Source organism: Scyliorhinus torazame, chromosome X (genome assembly GCF_047496885.1).
Source record: "Scyliorhinus torazame isolate Kashiwa2021f chromosome X, sScyTor2.1, whole genome shotgun sequence".
NCBI classification, from domain to species: Eukaryota; Metazoa; Chordata; class Chondrichthyes; order Carcharhiniformes; family Scyliorhinidae; genus Scyliorhinus; species Scyliorhinus torazame.
In genome coordinates this window covers 29,212,797-29,227,383 of record NC_092738.1, presented here as the reverse complement: position 1 = coordinate 29,227,383, position 14,587 = coordinate 29,212,797, and positions in this window count along the sequence as shown.

Below are 14,587 nucleotides of genomic sequence, written 5' to 3'. Positions count from 1 at the left end.
GCGTCAAGTGACAGATTGCTGGTGATTGTGAAGCCTAGATATGTGAAACTGTGGAAAATATGTGGATATTCAACAACTCCAGAATCACATTATCAATGCTGATAGATGATAGTATGGCAACATCCTGGACCATGGCATTGCCTTCCTGATGCTGATGATCAAACCAAACACTTTTATTTCCCGTGAGAATCTGTCAATTTGCCACTGAAAATGTTCCTCAGTGTGGAATGTTCGTGCAGCATCATCAGCATAGAACAACTCTCTGATGAGGACTTGGTGCACCTCTGTCTTGAATCTCCGGTGAGAAAGGCTGAACATCTTTCTGTCAGTTCTGTTTGAACTAACGTAGAGCCCCTCCTAGATGTTCCCCAAGTACCACGAGTTCATGAGGTAGCTGGTTCCTGCTTTCCAATATGAGTCTCTTGGGTGGCCCTGATCGTTGTCCCATTTCATAGACATCCTGGTCCTCCGAGGAGGTTGGGAGTAGGTCAGATGTGTTGCTATCCTTGCAGGATAGCAGCATCATGTGAGTAGATTTCTGCTGCGCCACTAGTACTGGATCCTGGTTCTGCACAGGCCAAGCAGAAGTCTGGGAACCATGGCAGAAGCTAAAAAAAGAACTTGCTTTTATGCCAGTACATAAGATGTCATAGTTTTCCTGTGCAAGGAAGTGATCAGCTGAGCAAAATGGTCAGGTTTCGTTGAGTGCAAAGAATCACCGTAAGGGGCAGCACGGTAGCATTGTGGATAGCACAATTGCATTGTGGATAGCACAATTGCATTGTGGATAGCACAATTGCTTCACAGCTCCAGGGTCCCAGGTTCGATTCCGGCTTGGGTCACTGTCTGTGCGGAGTCTGCACGTCCTCCCCGTCTGTGCATGGGTTTCCTCCGGGTGCTCCGGTTTCCTCCCACAGTCCAAAGATGTGCAGGTTAGGTGGATTGGCCATGATAAATTGCCCTTAAGTGTCCAAAATTGACCTTAGTGTTGGGTGGGGTTACTGGGTTATGGGGATAGGGTGGAGGTGTTGACCTTGGGTAGGGTGCTCTTTCCAAGAGCCGGTGTAGACTCGATGGGCTGAATGGCCTCCTTCTGCACTGTAAATTCTATGATAACCTATGATTCCCATTGGCAGAATCAGGATCCCGCAGTGTTGTAGCCTGAAACCAATAATCACCACTTAAGGCCAATCTCCATAAAATTAACAGGAACGACTCCCTATCTAACGGCCTCTCGTGATCTAACCGCCTCCACAGCAAGTGGTCACGCTGGCACCGATTAGTGTGAAGCTGGCAGAATGGTTGCTGTGGGGACTTGAGGAGGCGAGGAGCCATCTTCGCTCATTGGCACAGAGCCCGGCGGCACTTGGGTTGCAGCCCCGGTGCTCGGCGGGTGTGGGGGGCAGCCTCGGTTGGGGGTGGGGGTCGCCCCTGGGCTGGGTGGGGCGGGGCGGTCTCAGCACTCATGGGTCCGTCATGCCACCCCCTGGCTCATGTGTACCCGTTACGGGGGCAGCCACAGCCCCTGCCTGTCTGCCCCACCGACCACCCACAACTCCCACTGACCGCGGAGGCCTCTGGCCGTGCGGATGACGACTATTGCGAATAGGGAATTGGCAACCGTGGTTAGGTGAGCACCTCACATTTCCCAAGTGGATTCCCGTGGGTAGGCGGGCCATGTGGCATGTGGGAGTAATTGCCAGGAATCCCAATCAGACCGTGATGCCTGGACAGCACCAGAGGGTGGGTGTGTGCACTGGGGAGGGGACTAGCGCCCGGTCCAGGTAACGTTGAGAGCGGTTGTCTGGGGTACAGGGTCTGGGGTCCGGTGACCAGGAGACCCCGCTGTGGCCGGGGTTGTGTGGGCAGGGCATGTCGGATGGCAGGGGATGTGGGAGGGGGGGGGGGGGTAATGGGGAAATGGAGGGTCCCAGGGTGGAAGACGCCGCTGGTTGTTAGTCTCTCACCCCTTCCAATTCCTTACAGACATTACACGATATCTTGGACCCCGCGGAACTGGCCCTATTGGTGCTGCTGCCAGAACAGGCAGCCAGACGCTGGAGGGACCACCGATGAAGATCACGCACGTGTGTGCACACTTCCCGGGGGAGTGTGCACGACAGCTATATCCTGGGGCAGTCAGCCATCCCCAGGCTCTTCGAGGACCACCCCAGCATGGCCGGCTGGCTCTTGGGGGATGTGGGTAGCCATTGAGAACCTGCCTAATGATACCAGTAAGGTTGCGAGGCTGGAGGAGATTAGAGATAGGGAGGGGCAATGCCATTAAGGAAAAACAAAGATGAGAATTTTAACATCAAGTCATTGCTCGACTGGGAGCCAATGTCAGCGAGCACAGGGGGTGATTGGGGAATGGGGCTCGGTGTGAGTAAGACACGGGCAGTAGAGTTTTGATGACCTCATGTTTATGGAGGGTAGAATGTGGGTGACCAGTCAGCAGTGTGTTGGAATCGCCGAGTCTAAAGGTAACAAAGGGATGGGTGAGGGTTTCAGCAGCAGATTAGCTGAGATGGGGTGAAGTCGCGTGATGTTACGGAGGTGGTCTTAGAGATGAAGCAAATATGAGGTCAGGATCAAAGGTGACACCAAGGTTGCGAACTGCCGTACAACATTCTGTGTTCCCCAGCCAAATATGGTACAAAATGGTTGGGGCTCAGATTGCAAAGTTCCATGTGAACTGCCTGCAACTTCCCCGAGACACACACGTAAGTGTTCAGTCTCAATTTTACCGTGACTGCAAAATGAGGGTTAACATTCACGATATCGGCAATACTTTCAAATGGAATTGAAAGCAAAGAGATCGCTCGTTTCCCAAGCGGAGTGAGTCGTGATGCACTCGGGAACTCTTGAACTTGGAAAATGATGTTAAAATGTAGATTTCAAGCTAAACATTGAATTGATGCACTGTTTTCTTCAACCAAAAGCAAGCACAAGCAACCATCGCCTCCTTTGAAGTACACAAAAACATGATCAGTGTTTGATCTGCCCCTCACTGAATCACATGGTTCTCATGAAATACAATCAAGTATGCACCATTAATGCAGCTCACAAATACAGGCTTCATTTGCAAGGATTAGGTACAGCCTTAGAAGCTCTTTTTAATTACAATGATATGAATTTGTATATGTCAATAACCTCTGAATATATTAGTTGAAGTGCTAGCGCCAACCTGACAAGAACACAACCTTCATATTCCAAAAGAGAAAATGCTGGAAAATCTCAGCAGGTCTGGCAGCATCTGTAGGGAGCGAAAAGAGCGACCGTTTCGAGTCCAGATGACCCTTTGTCACAGCATTCATATTATTTGGTTGCCAAGTTTGCATCTCTGCCCTTCCCTTGGGCTCTGCTTCAAAGCGTCACCCAAGCAGATATTCTTCATGTGTGAGCTGAGTCGGTCAAGGTCAGCGGGCTATTTGATCATGTAGTGCATCACAGCTAAACAAAATCCTGTCCCCCACCCCAACATAGAACATACAGTGCCGAAGGAGGCCATTCAGCCCATCGAGTCTGCACCGACCCACTTAAGCCCTCACTTCCACCCCACCCCCGTAACCCAATAACCCCTCCTAATCTTTTTGGTCACTAAGGGCAATTTAGCATAGCCAATCCACCTAACCCGCACGTCTTTGGACTGTGGGAGGAAACCGGAGCACCCGGAGGAAACCCACGCAGACATGAGGAGAACGTACAGATTCCGGACAGACAGTGACCCAAGCTGGGAATCAAACCTGGGACCCTGGCGCTGTGAAGCCACAGTGCTATCCACTTGTGCTACCGTGCTGCCCCGATGTCTGTGATCTATCCGGTAAGCTGCATTACAACGGCAAGGGTTCAATTCCTCGGCCTTGTTCTGTTTACTGGGATACTGATTGGGTAAAAGCACCCTCTGATTTTTAGGAGATGTAAGATCTGTTTGTGGGAGTGACTGGTGGCATTGGACCACGGGATCCAGAAATGTAACACTTTCTTTCATTTTTAAAAAAATTTAGAGTACCCAATTATTTTTTCCCCAATTAAAGAGCAATTTAGCGTGGCCAATCCACCTACCCTGCATATCTTTGGGTTGTGGGGGTGAAACCCACGCAGACACGGGGAGAATGTGCAAACTCCACACAGAAGTGACCTGGGGCTGGGATCCAACCCGGGTCCTCAGCGCCGCGAGGCAGCACTGCTAACCATATCCGCCTGTTCCTAATCAGGATGATCGTATAGAGACAGACTGGGATAATTTCCCAAACTGAAAATTCTCCGCTGTAGATTTTCATACTCCTTTTATGTTTCTAATTGTGATATATTTGGAGATAGGATACTGTGTTGAAGTGAACAAGTCATGTGATAATTACAAAGGGGGATCCAACTTGTTTGTGATCCAACTGCCCATGAGGAGAAATGCTAGACACGATGGGCAGGGATAAAAGCATTGGCGACAAAGCTAAAAGAACTGAACGTTCGTACAAATTGTTTTCACTCTTGTTCGTAGCTTTCTGAAGTACCATTGAAATGTCACGTCGGCATGGTAACATGGTATTTTCATTTCAAAGCACAGGAGATGCGCCTTCACTCCCAGACTGCAGTTGCCCTGGCAACTGTTGTCCACCTTTATGTTACTGAAATTTGGAGAAATATCTACCTCATTTACAAGGGAGGGAAGGTACTGCTTTATGAAGGGGTTGTTTAGCACAGGGCTAAATCACTGGCTTTGAAAGCAGACCAAGGCAGGCCAGCAGCACGGTTCAATTCCTGTAACAGCCTCCCCGAACAGGCGCCGGAATATGGTGACTAGGGGCTTTTCACAGTAACTTCATTTGGAGCCTACTTGTGACAAGAAGCGATTTTCATTTTCGTTTTTGTCCAATGTGTGGAGGAGGGTTTCCTGACACAGTATGTAGATAGGCCAACGAGAGGCGAGGCCATATTGGATTTGGTACTGGGTAATGAACCAGGACAGGTGTTAGATTTGGAGGTAGGTGAGCACTTTGGTGATAGTGACCACAATTCGATCACGTTTACTTTAGTGATGGAAAGGGATAGATATATACCGCAGGGCAAGAGTTATATCTGGGGGAAAGGCAATTATGATATGATGAGGCAAGACTTAGGATGCATCGGATGGAGAGGAAAACTGCAGGGGTGGGCACAATGGAAATGTGGAGCTTGTTCAAGGAACAGCTACTGCGTGTCCTTGATAAGTATGTACCTGTCAGGCAGGGAGGAAGTGGTCGAGCAAGGGAACCGTGGTTTACTAAGGCAGTCGAAACACTTGTCAAGAGGAAGAAGGAGGCTTATGTAAAGATGAGACATGAAGGTTCAGTTAGGGCGCTCGAGAGTTACAAGTTAGCTAGGAAGGACCTAAAGAGAGAGCTAACAAGAGCCAGGAGGGGACATGAGAAGTCTTTGGCAGGTAGGATCAAGGATAACCCTAAAGCTTTCTATAGATATGTCAGGAATAAAAGAATGACCAGGGTAAGAGTAGGGCCAGTCAAGGACAGTAGCGGGAAGTTGTGCTTGGAGTCTGAGGAGATATGAGAGGTGCTAAATGAATATTTTTCGTCAGTATTCACACAGGAAAAAGACAATGTTGTCGAGGAGAATACTGAGATTCAGGCTACTAGACTAGAAGGGATTGAGGTTCATAAGGAGGAGGTGTTAACAATTCTGGAAAGTGTGAAAATAGATAAGTCCCCTGGGCCGGATGGAATTTATCCTAGGATTCTCTGGGAATCTAGGGAGGAGATTGCTGAGCCTTTGGCTTTGATCTTTAAGTCATCTTTGTCTACAGGAATAGTGCCAGAAGACTGGAGGATAGCAAATATTGTCCCCTTGTTCAAGAAGGGGAGTAGAGACAACCCCGGTAACTATAGACCAGTGAACCTTACTTCTGTTGTGGGCAAAATCTTGGAAAGATTTATAAGAGATAGGGTGTATAATCATCTGGAAAGGAATAATTTGATTAGACATAGTCAACACGGTTTTGTGAAGGGTAGGTCATGCCTCACAAATCTTATTGAGTTCTTTGAGAAGGTGACCAAACAGGTGGATGAGGGTAAAGCAGTTGATGTGGTGTATATGGATTTCAGTAAAGTGGTTGATAAGGTTCCCCACGGTAGGCTATTGCAGAAAATACAGAAGCATGGGATTGAGGGAGATTTAGCAGTTTGGATCAGAAATTGGCTAGCTGGAAGAAGACAAAGGGTGGTGGTTGATGGGAAGTGTTCAGACTGGAGTCCAGTTACTAGTGGTGTACCACAAGGATCTGTTTTGGGGCCACTGCTGTTTGTCATTTTTATAAATGACCTGGAGGAGGGCGTAGAAGGATGGGTGAGTAAATTTGCAGATGACACTAAAGTCGGTGGAGTTGTGGACAGTGCGGAAGGATGTTACAAGTCACAGAGGGACATAGATAAGCTGCAGAGCTGGGCTGAGAGGTGGCAAATGGAGTTTAATGCAGAAAAGTGTGAGCTGATTCATTTTGGAAGGAATAACAGGAAGACAGAGTACTGGGCTAATGGTAAGAGTCTTGGCAGTGTGGATGAGCAGAGAGATCTCGGTGTCCATGTACATAGATCCCTGAAAGTTGCCACTCAGGTTGAGAGGGTTGTTAAGAAGGCGTACTGTGTGTTAGCTTTTATTGGTAGAGGGATTGAGTTTCGGAGCCATGAGGTCATGTTGCAGCTGTACAAAACTCTGGTGTGGCCGCATTTGGAGTATTGCGTGCAATTCTGGTCGCCGCATTATAGGAATGATGTGGAAGCATTGGAAAGGGTGCAGAGGAGATTTACCAGAATGTTGCCTGGTATGGAGGGAAGATCTCATGAAGAAAAGCTGAGGGACTTGAGGCTGTTTTCGTTAGCGAGAAGAAGGTTAAGAGGTGACTTAATTGAGGCATACAAGATGATCAGAGGATTGGATAGGGTGGACAGTGAGAGCCTTTTTCCTCGGATGGTGATGTCTAGCACGAGGGGACATAGCTTTAAATTGAGGGGAGATAGATATAAGACAGATGTCAGAGGTAGGTTCTTTCTTCAGAGAATAGTAAGGACGTGGAATGCCCTGCCTGCAAAAGTAGTGGACCCGCCAACACTAAGGGCATTCAAATGGTCATTGGATAGACATATGGACAATAAGGGAATAGTGTAGATGGGCTTTAGAGTGGTTTCACAGGTCGGCGCAACATCAAGGGCCGAAGGGCCTGTACTGCGCAGTAATGTTCTATGTTCTGTGAATAGCAACCCCAAATTAATAAACATGAGTATCAAATGAAGACTTGAAGCACCATGGTATGAGGAGGTCTGCCTAGGTTTAATATTCAGCCAACTGACCCGAGCCGGGATCGAACCCAGGTCCCTAGCGCTGTGAGGCAGCAGAGCTAACCACTGTGCCACCCTGGTAATTCTAGTTAATACCATAAAGAGTTACGTATGTTTCCATTACTTGGATGTGATAATTAGATAGGGACTGCACATTGCCAGCTACAGGGAAGGGGAATTCCTTTGTTGTGTCCTTCACTGACTGACAGTTGTACACTGCATTCAAGATTTATGAGCATGTTTCTCATTATCACTCTACTAAAAGCCATTTGTCTCCATGAATCCTCATTAGGTGAGCAAGGGTGAGCCACAGCTCATTACTAGATTAAATTATCTACCTGATGTACAATAGTTTGAAAATATAAACATACGTAACTCTTTATGGTATTAACTAGAATTACCAGGGTGGCACAGTGGTTAGCACTGCTGCCTCACAGCGCCAGGGACCTGGGTTCGATTCCCGGCTCGGGTGACTGTCTGTGCGGAGTTTGCACGTTCTCCCCGTGTCTGCGTGGGTTTCCTCCGGGTGCTCCGGTTTCCTCCCACAGTCCAAAGATACGCAGGTTGGGTGGATTGGCCGTGCTAAATTACCCCTTAGTGTCCAAAACGTTAGGTGGGGTATCGGGGGTGTGGGCCTAGATTGGGTGCTCTTTCAGGGGGCCAGTACATACTTGATGGGCCGAATGGCCTTCATCTGCACTGTCGGGATTCTATGACTCTGTACCACCTTCTGCCAAGTCCAAAAACGAACTAACAGCAGGATGGGAGGGGGAGGACTGGGATCTTAGCTTAACCTCTGAGGTTTGTTTTGTATTGAGGAACAGTAATTGAAAACACTCCCAGTATCAACAAGAACTCACTCCGCTCACCTCATGACACACAGAAGTAAGTGGAAACACAAGGTTTACATACTGAAGGATAAACAGAAAATGCAGAAAGTGCTCTAGGTCAGGCAGTATCTGTGGAGCCAAACAGAGTTTATGTTTCCGAGCCATCTTTTGTTTCTTTACTTGTCCATTACTATCCTCTTTTGCCTCGTACCATGATCCCATTGGAGTTCTGGTGAAGGGTCATTGACCTGAAATGTGACTGTTCCTTTACCCACAGACACTGTCCGACCTGTTGAGTATTTCCAACATTTTCTGTTTATATTTCAAGTTTCCAGCATTCATCGGTTTTAAAGAGCTTTGGAAATTTTATTTTTTTAAATAAGCATCATATAAATTCACGTGGTGGTTAATTGGTGATTTTTGGTAATTTTACATTCCTTGTTAGCCGATTTAAAAACTGAACTGTCCAGTGCCGTACTAGATGATGGCACCCTGATGCCTTATGACATCAAAGATTTACTTACAACATCATAAGAAATATATTATTCAATATGTGACACTTCATGTATGTTACACATCTCTGCTACTGTTGCTGATTTGTATGGTGGTCTGTCTAGGAGATACTGCACATTAATTTCCATGGCCACTGTCACTATTAGGCATTTGCCTCGGGTGGCATGGTGACGCAGTGGATCTGCGTTCGATCTCGGCCCGAGGTCACTGTCCATGTGTAATTTTCACATTTCCCCTGTGTTTGCGTGAGTCTCACCCCCACAATCCAAAGATAGAACATAGAACATACAGTGCAGAAGGAGGCCATTCGGCCCATCGAGTCTGCACCGACCCACTTAAGCCCTCACTTCAATCCTATCCCCTTAACCCAATAACCCCATCTAACCTTTTTTGGACACGGAGGGCAATTTATCATGGCCAATCCACCTAAACTGCATGACTTTGGACTGTGGGAGAAAACCGGAGCACCCGGAGGAAACCCACGCAGACACAGGGAGAACGTGCAGACTCCGGACAGACAGTCACCCAAGCCGGAAATCGAACCCGGGACCCTGGCGCTGTGAAGCCACAGTGCTACCGTGCTGCCTGCACCTACACAACCCAAAAATGTGCAGGTTGGGTGAATTGGCCACTCTAAATTGCCCCCTTATTGGAAAAAAATAATTGGGTACTCTAAATTAAAAAAAAACTATTAGGTTTGCCTTGGATAGCAGCATTTGAGATCTTTTCCCAACTACATTTATACATCTTTTCAAATAATGAGGAAACAAGCTCCCTATTTGGGACATTTTAGAAAAGATTTTCACTAGCAAACTTGGAATGGAAAGCAGGGCTACACATTGATTGCGGCTTCTTTCAATCCTCCTTTTGACTCCTGTTTTTGTGGTTCTAAAGCCCAGAAGGAAACCACGAGAACGGACGCTCAGTGTGGAGCTCCCTACATTCACCAGGGGCCGTTTTTAAAACCACACTCCGCTTTAGAGCACAGGAGTCGAGCAGTTTGTGTGTCGGCTGTAGTGATTGCCTCATGATGCTGCACCTGAAATATGCACAAGCCAAGATTTATAGAATCATTGAATGGTTCCAGCACTGAAGGAGGACATTTGGCATGTCCATGCTGGCTCTCTACAAGAACAACCCACCTAGTCCCACTCCCCCACCGTTTCCCTATAGCCCTGCAAATCTTTCTCTTCAACTAATGATCCAATTCCCTTTTTGAAAGCCCCAATCGACTTTGCCTCCACCACACTCTCAGGCAGAGCATTCGTGATCCTAACCACTCACTGCATAAATCAGCTCATGTCACCATTGGTTCTTTTGCCATTTACCTTAAATTTGGTTCTTGACACTTCCACCAATGGGAACAGTTTCTCTCTATCTGTTCTGTTAAGATCCTTCATAATTTTGAAGACCTTCATCAACTATTCTATCCTTGTGGGCAGCATGATGGTGCAGTGGTTAGCACTGCTGCCTCACGGCGCCGAGGACCCGGGTTTGATCCCAGCCCCCGGTCACTGTCCCTGTGGAGTTTGCACATTCTCCTTGTGTCTGCATGGTTCTCACCCCCAAAACCCAAAAAGATGTGCGGGGTAGCCCTCACCCACTTCCCCCATTCCTTCTCATACCCCCTGCCTCCTCCATAACCTATTATACACTCATGCCACCTCCATGCCTTCCCATACCCCTGTGCTACATCCATGAACCTTCACATCTTCCATGACATTTCCATACCCCTCATACCCTCCATGCCACTTCTATGGACACTTACTCAATATTCGCCATGGGCAGACCTCAAGAGCCATGTGGAGATGAAAAAAACCTTCTAACAATCTCTTACATTTGGTACTAAAAAACCTGCATTCATGAAACCCTTCAAAAATTTTAAATTCTCTCAAATAGTCAATATATTGTAAAAATTAACTTAAAAAAAATTTTTTTTTTTAAGAGAACCCAATTAATTTTTTCCAATTAAGGGGCAATTTAGCGTGGCCAATCCACCTACCCTGCACATCTTTGGGTTGTGGGGGTGAGACCCACGCAAACATGAGGAGAATGTACAAACTCCACATGGACAGTGACCCAGAGCCAGGATCGAACCTGGGACCTCGGCGCCGTGAGGCAACAGGGCTAACCCACTGCGCCACCGTGCTGCCTGTAAAAATGAACTTTCAATCACTAAACACATCAAAGAGGCCTAATTCTTTATTAGCCTCTTCAAATTGTCAATCAAAATATGAACTCAGCTCTCCGCTGAGATAGTACTCCATCAGCTCTAACTTTGGCATCAAGCCTATTATGTGGCACTTATCAAATGCCTTTTGGAAGTTCATGTACATCACATCAACTGTGTTGCCTGTTACCTCAATCAAATTCGTTAAACATGACTTGCCCGTGACAAATCAATACTCGCTCTCCTAAATGTTTGTCTAAGTGACTGTTAATTTCCTCCTGAATTATCATTTCTAAAAGCTTTTCAACACCACAGTTAAACTGACTGGCCTTTCATTGCTGAGCTTATCCTCACACCCATTTTGTGAACATGGGCGTAACATTTGCAATTGTCCAGTCCCCTGGAACCACCCGTGTATCGAAGAAGAATTGGCAGTTTATGGTCTTTTTCGCAAAATCCAGCCATACTTCCCTCAGTATTCTCAGATGCATCTGATCTGGTCCTTGGAATTTATTCATTTGAAGTACATTCATCCTTTCTAAAATCTCTTCTATCAAGATTTAGCCCATCCAGTATCACAACTACCTCCTCTTTCATTATGATTTTGGAAGCATCTTCTTCCTTGGTAAAGACAGATGCAAAGTATTCATTCAATGCCTCAGTTATGCCCTCTGCCTTGATGCACAAATTTCCTTTTTGGTCCCTAATTGAATCATTCCTCCATTTATTGCCCATTTACTTTTTATTTGGCAACATTTTGCTTCCATTCATATTAACTGCCAGTCTCCTCTCATACTCTCTTTGCTTGCTTATTTTTCACTACCCCCCAAAATTTCCAAATTCAGCATTGTATTATCATCCTGATATCTGTCACACGCACCCTTTTTCTGGCTGATATTACTCTCTATCTCTTTCACCATCCAGGGAGCTCTGACTTTGCAAACCTCATCTTTCCCCCTCAAGGGAACGTACCTTGACTGTTCCCGAACCAAATTCGCTTTGAAGGAAGCCCATTGTTCTGCACCATTTTACCTTCCAATCTTTGATTCCAATTTACCTGGGTCAGATCCATTCTGACCCCATTGAAATTGGCTTTCCCGAATTAATTATTTTACTCTGGTTTGCCCCTTTTCACAGCTAACTTAAACGTTATGATACTTTGATCACTGTCCCCTATCTGTTCCCCAGGGCAGAGGGGTTAATTACTAGGGGGCATAGGTTTAAGGTTTAGAGGAGATGTACGAGGCAAGTTTTTTTACACAGAGGGTAGTGGGTGCCTGGAACTCGCTGCCGGAGGAGGTGGTGGAAGCAGGGACGATAGTGACATTTAAGGGGCATCTTGACAAATCCATGAATAGGATGGGAATAGAGGGATACGGACCCAGGAAGTGTAGAAGATTGTAGTTTAGTTGGGCAGCATGGTCGGCACAGGCTTGGAGGGACGAAGGGCCTGTTCCTGTGCTGTACTTTTCTTTGTTCTTTGTTCTTTTTTCCTACTTGATCTATTTGGTCCACCTCATTCCCTAGAACCAGATGCAGCAAAGCCTCCTCCTTTGCTGGACTTGAAACGGTCTGATCTTGACAAGTCTCTTGCAAAGCTGTTAACCTTAACAGAGAGATGGAGCTTTACTTGACAATGTGAGGAGGCTATAATTTAAAGCTATCTTTTTACTGGTGTCCATGCTGCTTCCAGAGCTGTGTTATGTGCTGACTGTTGGCATGGGGTTGTGATTCTCAGCATCAGCATCTGAAATGCAAGGCCACCATTGTGAACAATTAATGGTTGTCTATCACTCCCAGATCTGCTGTGCTGGCTGAGCACTGAATACCAGCCTGAACAAAATCAGCAAAATCCCAGTGTATTTAACCACCTCTTGATAAACTCCGTCTTTATCCCCCTTTTGCCAACATAACAAAGAAAAGTTTTTGTAAAAATACATCAGCTAAATCTTTGCCCTGACCCTGCGTGTCATCTCCATTGTTCTGAAAGCTCCGATTTCTGGAATGATTTTTTGTATCTCTCTCTTTGCTGAAAGTCCAATGCATTTTTATTTTTTCCCCAACAAGCTTGCTGACTCAGAGGGAAAAAAAACAAACAATTGATAAGCTGCGTGTTCAAACAGTTTCTAACAAAAGAAAGGACTCTGAAAGCTTGTTTCCTAAATCGTGCCATGTGCCACTTGTCAAATCATATTAAAATCAACATTTTGTCCAGTATGCTGACCCCATGTCATTGGAGTACTCTTGGGTCGCACAGAACTAACGTTACAGTCAGTATGTTAACAGTCAAACTCTCAACACTAGGACTATTTCAAAGGCTTACACATTTTGCATCAATTTAAAGCTATTTCAGCTTTGCATGGACATTGATTTGTCACCACAGGAGGAGGGGAGGGGGGAAGGGGCAGAAGGGGGGGGAAGAGTGAAGAGACAGGGAACAATAGAGGAGAACCAGGGAGGTGGGGGGAGGCAGGGAAATGACAGCCGGAAGGAGGCCACGGGAAACGATAACAAACTTGGCATCTACAGGGACAGAGAGCAAGGAAACTCCGGGCGAAAGATGGGAGGAAAGGCTGAAGCGGAGGTGACAATGGCAACGAAGTCCGTCCAGGAGAAGCAAGTGACAACACCAACCCCAGACCCATTCGAGTATTGCCGCCTGTAATTGTTTCTCCGGCACCCAAATGTATATTTACCTCCCCAATTTCCCCACCCCCACAAACAAGATGCCTACTTATGTATTAAAAATAATCTTGCCAATTGTACAGAGTTGCTGCTGTTGAGCTGGTGCACAATGCCTTACCAGTTATTTTATCTTATTTTTTAGGTATGTTTGTGTGTGCTCTTCTTAGATATATATTTCTTATCCTGTGTACATAACGGTAAATATACTTTGTTCCAAAACCCAATAAAAAACATTTATAAAAAAACATTGATTTGTCAAGAGGGAAGCGGTATTTGCACATCAGATTAGCTAACTAGTTGAATTCCCAGACTAGTCCGATACATAAAGAATGGTTACAAGAGCGCTACTAATATCTGTTGAGCTGTATCCAGCAAGAGTGGGGTGAAAATTGGGAGGAAAATAGAACAGCTAACATAGAAAAGTACAGAGGGTGAGTAATGAAATAGGCGAGCAGAGGAAAATTGCTTTATCCTCCAGTCATAGTCATTCATTTTTAACATCATGTAGACTTCCGGGTGCGGCTATGCAGAGCTAGGTCGCATATTCGGCAGCTCCCGCTTGGAACGGACTTTTGGGCTCGTTACAGGGCCCCCACGGCATTTGTTTGACATTTCCCGGTGTGGGAAGAAGACTGTAACATTCCCCTGACAGTGTCCCCCAGGAATGTTATGTCTTTTGGTTACCAGACCCGGCAGAAACAGTAAAAGATTTGGCTGCAACAGGGTAAACAGGTCCTCTTCCAGCATGCAGGCGGGGGAAGGGCAAGCTTAAAGCTGCAAACTGACCTGAGGACCTTTATCAAAAGTGAATTCTAACAGCAGAGGGAACAACTGTGAAAAGATCTCACCAGGGCCACTGAAGAAGCGGGGACGAGGCTTCCGGTGGCGGCCATGGAGGAGTAGGTCGCGCATTCGGCAGCTCCCGTCTGGAACGGACTCTCAGACCTTTTTCGGGAGTTTCCACAGACATTTTGGGGCAGATTGGTGAAGTGAACACTGCCAAAAGGATTCCCTCTCGAGACTTTTGGGCTCTTTTCAGGGCCCCCAAGGGCACTTTTTCGATG